Genomic DNA, 10,445 nt, shown 5'->3' on the forward strand with positions numbered 1-10,445 from the left:
GGAGAGGCCTAGCCCTGTGCTTTGAGAATGCACAGAATGTCAAGACTGCATACAGGGACACCTGTAGCAGAAACCCCAACCCTGGGCAGGGCTTTGAGGTGGAACCTTGCACTCTGAGATCCCAGTGCTGGCTGAGTTGACAACTTGAGGCTCTTCCTTGGCAACAGGCACAGAGGCTGAAGTTATTGGTGTTTATTAGCGTGCCAGGCCACAAAAGCAGACTCCAGCAGCAGCTCCTGCCTAGTGACCCATCTGTCTGCAGGCCTTGAGCATCTGCTCAGAATCAGGCCTCCAGAGGGTCAGTGGATTCGAGCAGGCATAGAGCTGAGCCACTTTCTGCTGTCAGAGTTGTGTTCCCTGGGGAGAGGAGGGCAGAGGGTGGGAGACATTGGCCTTTTCCCCATAGTTCTGCCAGTACACAAGCCATCCATGCTGCCCAAGTGAGGAGAGAGAGGAGCATTCCCTCAGAAATGGAGGAGCCAGCAGTTGGGCTTAGGGGCCTGATTCCAAGTCTAGGGCCCCTTTCCCCAGTGACCTGAAAGGGGACTGCTGCAGGAGACGCTCCTTTGCCCAGCCGCACAGCCTGGTAGTCCCAATATGGAACCATAGGGAATTTGTAGCACTTAGTAGGTGCCACTGAGCCTTAGACACAGGAATGCAGAAGCACTCTGGCTTCAATGGAACAATCTGCTGGGTACACAGGCACTCAACAAAGGTTTTGTTTTTTTCGCCTTTCACTCTTTCTCCTCCCTGGAGCAAGCAGCCTCTCAGGTATCACCTCTTAGAAAGATGGATTCTCAGGCATTAGGCTAGGAGCCTCTTAAGGAAGGATCTGGAAGGGCCTAGGCTGGGACCCTTTCTCTGGGCACCCACCTGTTTCCTTGAGATCCTGACTGGACGAAGGGGCTACGGATGTCAGGATCCAGGCTAGGGGGTACGCACTGGTCTAGCACGTGGTGGGTGGTCGGCTTCCTACGGACCATCTTCTTGTCCAACCACGGGCAGAGCAGGATGCAGGGCACCTGGCCATAGGGGCTCTGCAGGTTGGGAGCTGGTGAAGAAGGAGGCAGAAGGGGGAATGCTTCAGAGCACGCCCAGCCTTGGGAGGCAGGCAGATTCCAGTGAAATCCTGACTTTGCTACATAATGAGCTGGGTGGTTTGGGACAAGTCACTTAACCTCTCTGAGCTCTCTGGTGCCTCTGGAGGTGATAGTGGTACTCACCTCACAAGAGTTGATGAGGATTAAAGGAGTAATATATGCAAGCACTCAGCTCAGTGCTGCACAGAATAAGGGCTGGTAACAGCTTAACAAGGAGCAGATGTCTTTGTGCTGTGTGCTGGCAAAATCTAGTAGGCATACTCTAGAAAGACTGCAAAACTCCTATCCTGTTACTTGGCACACAATAGAAGTCTAATAAATGGTACCTGGGCAAGGGAGGCAGGCCTAGCCAGTGGAAAGAGCATAGATTTTGGGGTCAGACCTGGATATAAACTCCCCTTTCCAAAACATACTAGGTAGGGGCATTGGGCAAGCTGCTTAACTTTATCAGTTTCATTTTTCTAATCTGTAAAATGGAGGAAATACATGATTACGAGGATGAAATTCTAGAGCATCAGCAAAGGGCCTAGCACAGTGGGGCACTCAGTAAACGGTAAGCTGGGATTGCCAATCTCTACAGCTGTTCCTGAGTCAGTCCTGGCTCATAGGACCAACCTGAGCTCAGGCTAAGGCAGGAGGGGAGCAGTCCAATGCAGGAGGCCATTGTCATAGGCCTGGATGTAAAATAGTGATTGTCAGCCTGTTTTCTGATGTACGCGGTTAAGCCCAAAGTGGGAAACTGGCCTCTCAGCTCCTAAGGGCCCAAGGTAAGTAAGGAGGCCAGATGGGCAAGAGAGCAGAGCCCCGACCCCAGCCCAGCCCACCCTGCCCAGGGCCCTCACCATAGTTCTGCTGCGTCAGCTGGCTCAGGATACTGAGGACCTTTCGTTCTGGGACTTCTGAGCTCTCTTCCTGCTGGGGGTTGTAGGGAATCTTCTTCCGCAGCCGCAGCCGGCGTATGGCCACTTCCATTTCTTGGGCCTTGCAGGTGCCTGCCTTCAGCTTTTTCTGATAGTAGCTGGGGAGGCAGTGCCCACTCATCTCAGCCTGGCTGTGTTTAATTCACCCTTCTCCTCAGCCCCTCTCTAGCCAGCTCTGGAGCAGGAACACAAGCCCAGGAGTCAGGAAACCTGGATTCTAGTCCCAGCCCAGCCCTTACCTTTCTGTGCCCATGAGCAAGTACTGCCCTGCTCTGGGCCTCTGTAGCCCTGTGTAAAACAGAGGGAAGTGGTTCTCTCTACCCTGTCAATGCAAGTGACTTGACTTCTCTGAGCTTCAAGTTTCCATTGGGTAAAACAGATCAAACAGTTCATGTGTCATAGGATTAAATAATAAGGATTAATTAACAAGGCCCGCCAAGCATGCAGCATGGTGTCTGGCACACAGAAAATGCTTTGTACATGTTACCTGTTATTTTTTGGGGGCGTGGCAGGGAGACAGAGTCTCACTCTGTTGCTCAAACAGGAGTGCAGTGGTGTGAACATGGCCTCACTACAGTCTCGAACTGGGCTCAACTGATCCTTCTACGTCAGCCTCTCAAGTAATTGGGACCTCCACCACCTTGTCCAGCTATTTTTAAAAAAATTTTGTGTAGAGATGTGATCTCACTTTGTTGCCCAGGCTGATCACAAACTCCTCGCCTCAAGCCATCCTTCCACCTTGGCCTTCCAAAGTGTTGAGATTACAGGTGTGAGCCATTGCACGTGGCCATTCCCTATGATTTTATCACTGATATATTTACTTAGATGTGCAAGTACTTTGTAAATCATCTGTGCAGTTACTCCTGCTCATCTTCCAGATTTCAGGTTAAGGACCCTCTGCTCCAGAAAGTCTTCTCTGTCCTATCCGCCCCATCCTCACCCCACAGGGTAGCTAGGCTTCTGCTGGAAGCCCCCTGGAACCTGTAGTTACCCAATTACAGCCCACAACCCACTTCATTTTCTTTCTTTCTTTTTTTTTTTTTGAGATCGAGTTTCGCTCTGTCACCCAGGCTAGAGTGCAATGGTGCGATCTCGGGGCTAACAGCAACCTCCACCTCCCTGGTTCAAGCAATTCCCCTGCCTCAGCCTCCCAAGTAGCTGGGATAACAGATGCATGCACCACACCTGGCTAATTTTTTTGTATTTTTAGTAGAGACGGAGTTTCACCCTGTTGGCCAGACTGGTCTCAAACTCCTGACCTCAGGCAATCTGCCTGCCTCGGCCTCCTAAAGTACTGGGATTACAGGCGTGAACCACCGCGCCCAGCCCCCACTTGATTTTCTTAGCTCACTACTTGCCTTTCCCTCAACTAGACTGCAACAGCATTCAGTAAATATTTACTGAATGCTCACTGTGTCCTGACTACTCTTCTAAGTGATTGGAAGAGAGCGTTGAAGGAGACATCCACACGGGGCCCCTGTATTGTAGTCTCAGCCGCACTTCTTACTCCAGCCAGCTACTAACACCTTGGACCAAGGGTGCCACAGTGGCCACTTACACACAGGCTTCAACTAGCTTTGCACAGAGACAACCCTACGGGTCTCACCTCAGGCCTGAGCCTCTTGCTTCCTGTCCTGGGGATTCTCTGACATGTGCAACCCAGAGTTCAGGGGAGTTAAGCACCTGTCGGGGTCACCTTTGCCAAAGGAGCTAGTGGATGAGCTATACGGGCTTTTCTCTTTCTTCTGGCAGTTCTGAGCTGCCATTCTTTTTCTTTTGAGACAGAGTTTTGCTCTTGTTGCCAAGGCTGAAGTGCAGTGGCACAATCTCAGCTCCCTGCAACCTCTGCCTCCTGGGTTCAAGCAATTCTCCTGCCTCAGCCTCCTGTGTAGCTGTGATTACAGGCATGTGCCACTAAGCCCAGCTAGTTTTTTGTGTTTTTAGTAGAGACGGGGTTTCACCATGTTGGCCAGGCTGGTCTCGAACTCCTAACCTCAGGTGATCCACCTACCTCAGCCTCCCAAAGTGCTGGGATTACAGGTATGAGCCACCACACCCAGCCCTGAGCTGCCATTTTTAGTCTCCTCAGAAGATCCTGAGAGGTGTTTGACTCAGTAACACATCTTTGAATTGCCTCCTCCTCCTTCATGGTTCACACCCCTTCCCTTATTCCTCTTTCCTGGAATCATTTATCACATCAGCTACCTGGACACAGACCTACTGGCAGAGTCAGACTGTAAACAAGTAAATAAAAATACAGGCCAGGCATGGTGGGGCTCATACTTGTAATCCCAGCACTTTGGGAGACCAAGGTAGGAGGATCACTTAAGCCCAGGAGTTTGAGACCAGCCTAGGCAACATAGTGAGACACCTCTACAAAAAAAATTTTTTTTTTTTTAATTGAGATGGGGTTTCACCATGTTGGTCAGGCTGGTCTTGAACTCCCAACCTCAGGTGATCCGCCTGCCTTGGCCTCCAAAGTGCTTGGATTACAGGCGTGAGCCACCACGCCCGGCCTACAAAAAAATTTAAAAATTAGCTGGGAATGGTGGCATGTGCCTGTAGTCCCAGCTACTCAAGAGGCTGACACGAGAGGATTGCTTGAGCAGGGAAGTCAAGGCTGCAGCGAGCTGTCATCATGCCACTGCACTGCAGCCTGGGCGATGACAGAGCGAGATCCTGTCTCAAATGCCATGTTAGGAGTGCTGGGTGCCCTGAGGAAAAGTAGAAGGGTAGGAGGTAGCGATAAGGGGCTCTCTTGATCAAAGTGGTAAGCAAAGGTCTCAGAGGTGACATTTGAACAGGATGAGGGGAGGAAACAAACAGAATGGGTATCTGGAGGATGAGTCTTTAGGCAGAGGAGTGGCCTGTGAAAAGCCTGGGAGGTGCAGGAAAGAGCTGGAGACAGCAAGGAGACTGGAGAGTTACAAACACATTTGTAGACATAGGTAATCAACAGCATTACCTCCCGCGCATCCTTTTCCAAGAAGCTACTGGAGAACATGTTCTTCCAAAATGAGAACATAAATCAAAAAAGAGAAAGATGTGATTACAGAAAGCAGGAGACCCCAGCCAGGTGCAGTGGCTCACACCTTTAATCCCAGCACTTTTGGGAGGCTGAGGCAGGAGATCACCTGAGATCAGGAGTTCGAGACCAGCCTGGCCAACATGGTAAAACCCCCTATCTCTACTAAAAATACAAAATTAGCTGGGTATGGTGGTGCATGCCTGTAATCCCAGGTGGAGGCATGAGAATTATTTGAACCCAGGAGGCAGAGGTTGCAGTGAGCCGAGATGGCACCACTGCACTCCAGCCTGGGCAACAGAGCAAAACTCCGTCTCAAAAGAAAAAGAATGCAGGAGAGAGGCAAAGGAAAAGGAAGATGGTGAAGGGAGATCCCGCGATGACAATGCAAATGCCATAAATCACACCCAGCCAAATCTCTAAACATGAAAAATGCAATACCTGGCCAGGTGCAGTGGCTCACTGAAAACTGGACATTTGAATCTAATAATGTGGTAACTATGAAAATAGGGTTCTCGGCTGGGCGCAGTGGCTCATGCCTGTAATCCCAGCACTTTGGGAGACTGAGGCAGGCAGATCACAAGGTCAGGAGTTCAAGGCTAGCCTGACCAATCTGGTGAAACCCCATCTCTACTAAAAATACAAAAATTAGCCGGGCATGGTGGTAGGTGCCTGTAGTTCCAGCTACTCAGGAGGCTGAGGCAGGAGAATCGCTTGAACCTGGGAGGCGGAGGTTGCAGTGAGTTGAGATCACGCCACTGCACTCCAGCCTAGGCGACAGAGCAAGACTCCATCTCAAAAAAAAAAAAAAAAAAAAAAAAAAAGCCGGGCATGGTGGCTCAAGCCTGTAATCCCAGCACTTTTGGAGGTTGAGGTGGGTGTATCAGGAGGTCAGGAGTTCAAGACCATCCTGGCCAATGTGGTGAAACCCTTCTCTACTAAAAATACAAAAATTAGCCAGTCGTGGTGGCAGGTGCCTGTAATCCCAGCTACTTAGGAGGCTGAGGCAGGAGAACCACTTGAACCCGGAGGAGGAGGTTGCAGTGAGATGAGATCGGGCCACCAGAGCAAGACTGTCTCAAAAAAAAAAAAAAGAGAAAAAAAGAAGAAGATTCTTCCCCTTCCTCAGAGTTTGTTGTTTTTTGTAATTATTTTTGTTGTTGTTGTAGGCTGTCTCTGTGCCAAAGATCAGCCGAAGGTATAAACTTAAGGTCTTCTCAGGTCTTTTCTGAGCCCAGCACTTTGGGAGGCTGGCGCAGGATTGCTTGAACCCAGTTCAAGACCAGCCTGGACAACATGGCATTATGGCAAAACCCTGTATCTACAAAAAATGTAAGAACAACAATACCCAAAGTGAAAAATTCACTGGATGGACTAAAGATCAGATTAGGGGAAGATAGTGGAGTGGGAAGCACCAGGAATCTGCCTTCAAACCTAGACAACAATTGCCCTGGCAGAATCTGTCATACTGTTTTGGAACTCTGGAGTCTTGCACCATCCAGGGGAAGGTTTGGATGGCAAATTGCAGTTAATCTTGGTCAAGTTAAACTTTTAGCACAGTATCAGCTATTTGTCTTCCATTTCAGCCCCAGGAGCGGCTTGCATGCAGCTTGCTGGAGCCAGGGTAGACAAAAAGGACCCTGTCCTCCACAATAGTGGGAATTGTGCTCTGATTACTAATGGCTGCTTCTGAAAACAAAGGTGCAAAGAGGGGCTGTTGGACCTCCCCACATTGTTGCAAGCCCTTGCCCCGTGTGTGTGTGTGTGTGTGTGTGTGTGTGTGTGTGTGTGTGTTTGGTAAACCATGCTCCCTTCCAGTTGAAGTGACTTCCCAGAAATGCAAAGGGTCAGTGCCCTTTTCCTCACTTCATTTTTCTCTTTTCACCCTTTTTGGACGCAGACATTGAAGACTAAGACATTCAGAAGCAACCATATCTGTGGGGGGAAATTAGAAAGTAACCCCAGTTCCCAGGGAAAGGCACAGGCTCAGAAAAGATCTGAGAAGACCTTAAGTGTATAGTTGAGACTGCTCTCTGACACAGCCTACAACAACAAAAATGAATAAACAATAACAAAAAAACAGCAAACTGCGAGGAAGGGGGAGAATCTTATTGTCATAGTTACCACATTATTAGATTCAAATGTCCAGTTTTCAGCAAAAAATCATAGCCATTCAGAGAAACAGGAAAGCTTGGCCATTTACTTATTTATTTATTTATTTATTTATTTATTTATTTATTTATTTATTGAGATAGAGTCTTGCTCTGTTGCCCAGGCTAGAGTGCAGTGGTACAATCTTGGCTCACTGCAACCTCTGCCTCCCGGGTTCAAGCGATTCTCCTGCCTCAACCTCCCGAGTAGCTGGGATTACAGGCGCCCATCACTGCGTCCAGCTAACTTTTGTATTTTTAGTGGACATGGGTTTCACCATCTTGGCCAGGCTGGTCTTAAACTCCTAACCTCGTGATCCACCCGCCTCGGCCTCCCGAAGTGCTAGGATTACAGGCGTGAGCCACATCGCCCGGCTTATTTTTTTTATTTTTTTGAGATGGAGTTTTGCTCTTGTTGCCTATGCTGAAGTGCAGTGGCGCGTTCTTGGCTCACCACAACCTCCGCCTGCCAGGTTCAAGAAATTCTCCTGCCTCAGCCTCCCAAGTAGCTGGAATTACAGGTGCCTGCCGTCATGCCCAGCTAAGTTTTTATTTTTAGTGGAGATGGGGTTTCTCCATGTTGGTCAGGCTAGTCTTGAACTCCCAACCTCAGGTGATCCGCCCACTTCAGCCTCCCAAAGTGCTGGGATTACAGGCATAAGCCACTGCGCCTGACCAAGCATGGCCATTTAAAGGAAAAAAATCAACAGAAACAGTCCCTGAAAAAGACCTGACAGTAGATGTACTAGAAAAAGTATTTATAAAACAGCTGTCTTGGCCAGGCGCTGTGGCTCACGCCTGTAATCCCAGCTTTTAGGGAGGCAGAGGCAGGAGGATAGCTTGAGTCCAGGAGTTTGAGACCTGCCTGGGCAATATAGCGAGACCCTGTTCTCCACAAAAAGGAAAAAAACAAAAAGACAAAACAAAACAAAAAAAACCCAGCTGGCTTAAAAAGATGCTCAGAGAACTAAAGGAAGACTTGGAAAAAGTCCAGAAAACAATGTATGAACAAGATGGAAATTTACAAAAGAGATAAAAAATCCAAACAAGAAACCGAAAAGATTGTGGAGTGGAAAAGTATCATAACTGAAATGCAAGTTTCACGAGAGGGATTCAAGGTAGATTTGAGTAGGCAGAAGAATCAGTGAACTTGAAAATAGAACAGTGGAATAATCACTTTTCAATCTGGAGCTAGAAAGTGCAATAATTGAAATGAAAATTTTACTAGCGGGATTCAAGGTAGATTTGAGCAGCGAGAAGAATCTATGAATTTGAAGATAGGACAATGGAATAATCAAGTCTGAGGAAGAGAATGAAAAAATAATTGAAGAAGCCAGGCACAGTGGCTCACACCTGTAATCCCAGCACTTTGGGAGCCGAAGTGGGCGGATCACCTGAGGTCAGGAAATCAAGACCAGGCTGATCAACATGGTGAAACCCTGTCTCTACAAAAATACAGAAATTAGCTGGGCATGATGGCAGGTACCTGTAATCCCAGCTACGAAGGCTGAGGCAGGAAAATCTCTTGAACCTGGAGGCAGAGGTTGCAGTGCGCCAAGATCCATGCTGTTGCACTGCAGCCTGGGTGACACAGCGAAACTTTGTCTCAAAATAATAATAAATAATTGGAAAAAAGTGAACCCCAGAACTTTGGGAGGCTGAGGTGGACAGATCGCTTGAGGTCAGGTGAGATCAGCCTGGTCAACACAGTGAAACCCCATCTCTACTAAAAATACAAAAATTAGCTGGGTGTGGTGGTGCACCCTTGTACTCCCAGCTACTCCAGAGGCTGAGGCAGGAGAATTGCTTGAACCCGGGAGGCACAGCTTGCAGTGAGCTGAGATTGCACCACTGCACTCCAGCCTGGGTGATAGAGCAAGATTCTGTCTCAAAAAAAAAAAAAAAAGTATTCAGGAATACAAACAAATGTAAGTGAAAAAAAATACAACCTCACATCCACCAGAATGACTAAATAAGATTGACAGTACCAAATCTGAACAAGATGGGGAGTAATTGGAGCACTCATATTGTTGGTGGGAGTTTAAATTGGTTCAACTGGGCCGGACGCGATGACTCACACCTGTAATCCAAGCACTTTGGAGGCCAAGGTGGGCGGATCACCTGAGGTCAGGAGTTCAAGACCAGCCTGACCAACATGGTGAAACCCCGTCTTTAAAAAAAAAAAAAGAAAAGAAAGAATAAATAAATGGTTCAACTGTATGGAAAAAGTTCTGGCATTTTCCTTTTGTTTTTCAGCCGGGTCTGGTGGCAGGCACCTATAATCCCAGCTATTGGGGAGGTTGAGGCAGGATAATTGCTTGAACCCGGGAGGCAGAGGTTGCAGTGAGCCGAGACCGCCCCATTGCACTTCTGCCTGGGCAACAGATTGAGACTCCGTCTCAAAAAACAAACACAAAACAAAAAAAAACATGCTGAGGCTGGGCACAGTGGCTCAAGTCTGTAATCCCATCACTTTAGGCAGCTAAGGCGGGCGGATCATAAGGTCAGGAGTTCAAGGCCAGCCTGACCAACAAAAATTAGCCAGGTGTGGTGGTGCACACCTGTAACCCCAGCTACTTGGGAGGCTGAGGGAGGAGAATTGCTTGAACCTGGGAGGTGGTGATTGCAGTGGGCCGAGATCACGCCACTGCATTCCAGCCTGGACGACAGACTGAGACTCTGTCTCAAAAGAAAAAAAAAGCAAAACAAAACAAAAAATATGCTGAGTGGGTACCAAAAAAATAGAATGAATAAGATCAACTATTAGATAGCACAACAGGGTGACTATAGTCATCAATAATGTAATTGTATAATTTAAAATAACTAAAAGAGGCCCAGCACGGTGGTTCATGCCAGTAATCCCAACACTTTGGGAGGCCGAGGCAGGTGTATCACCTGAGGTCAGGAGTTGACGATCAGCCTAGCCAACATGGTGAAACTCCGACTCTACTAAAAATACAATGAGGCTGGGCACAGTGACTCACACCTGTAATCCCAGAATTTAGGAAGGCTGAGGCGGGTGGATCACCTGAGATCAGGAGTTCAAGACCAACCTGGACAACAGGGAGAAACTCCATCTCTACTAAAAATAACAAAAATTAGCTGGGCATGGTGGTGGGCACCTATAATCCCAGCTACTTGAGAAGCTGAGGCAGGAGAATCACTTGAACCTAGGAGACAGACGTTGCAGTGAGCTGAGACTGTGCCATGGCACCCCAGCCTGGGTGACAGAGCGAGACTATCTCAAAAA

The sequence above is a fragment of the Aotus nancymaae genome, unplaced genomic scaffold, assembly GCF_030222135.1.
Source record: "Aotus nancymaae isolate 86718 unplaced genomic scaffold, 86718_ANA_hifiasm-v0.15.2.pri h1tg000053l, whole genome shotgun sequence".
In the NCBI taxonomy this organism is placed as follows: Eukaryota; Metazoa; Chordata; class Mammalia; order Primates; family Aotidae; genus Aotus; species Aotus nancymaae.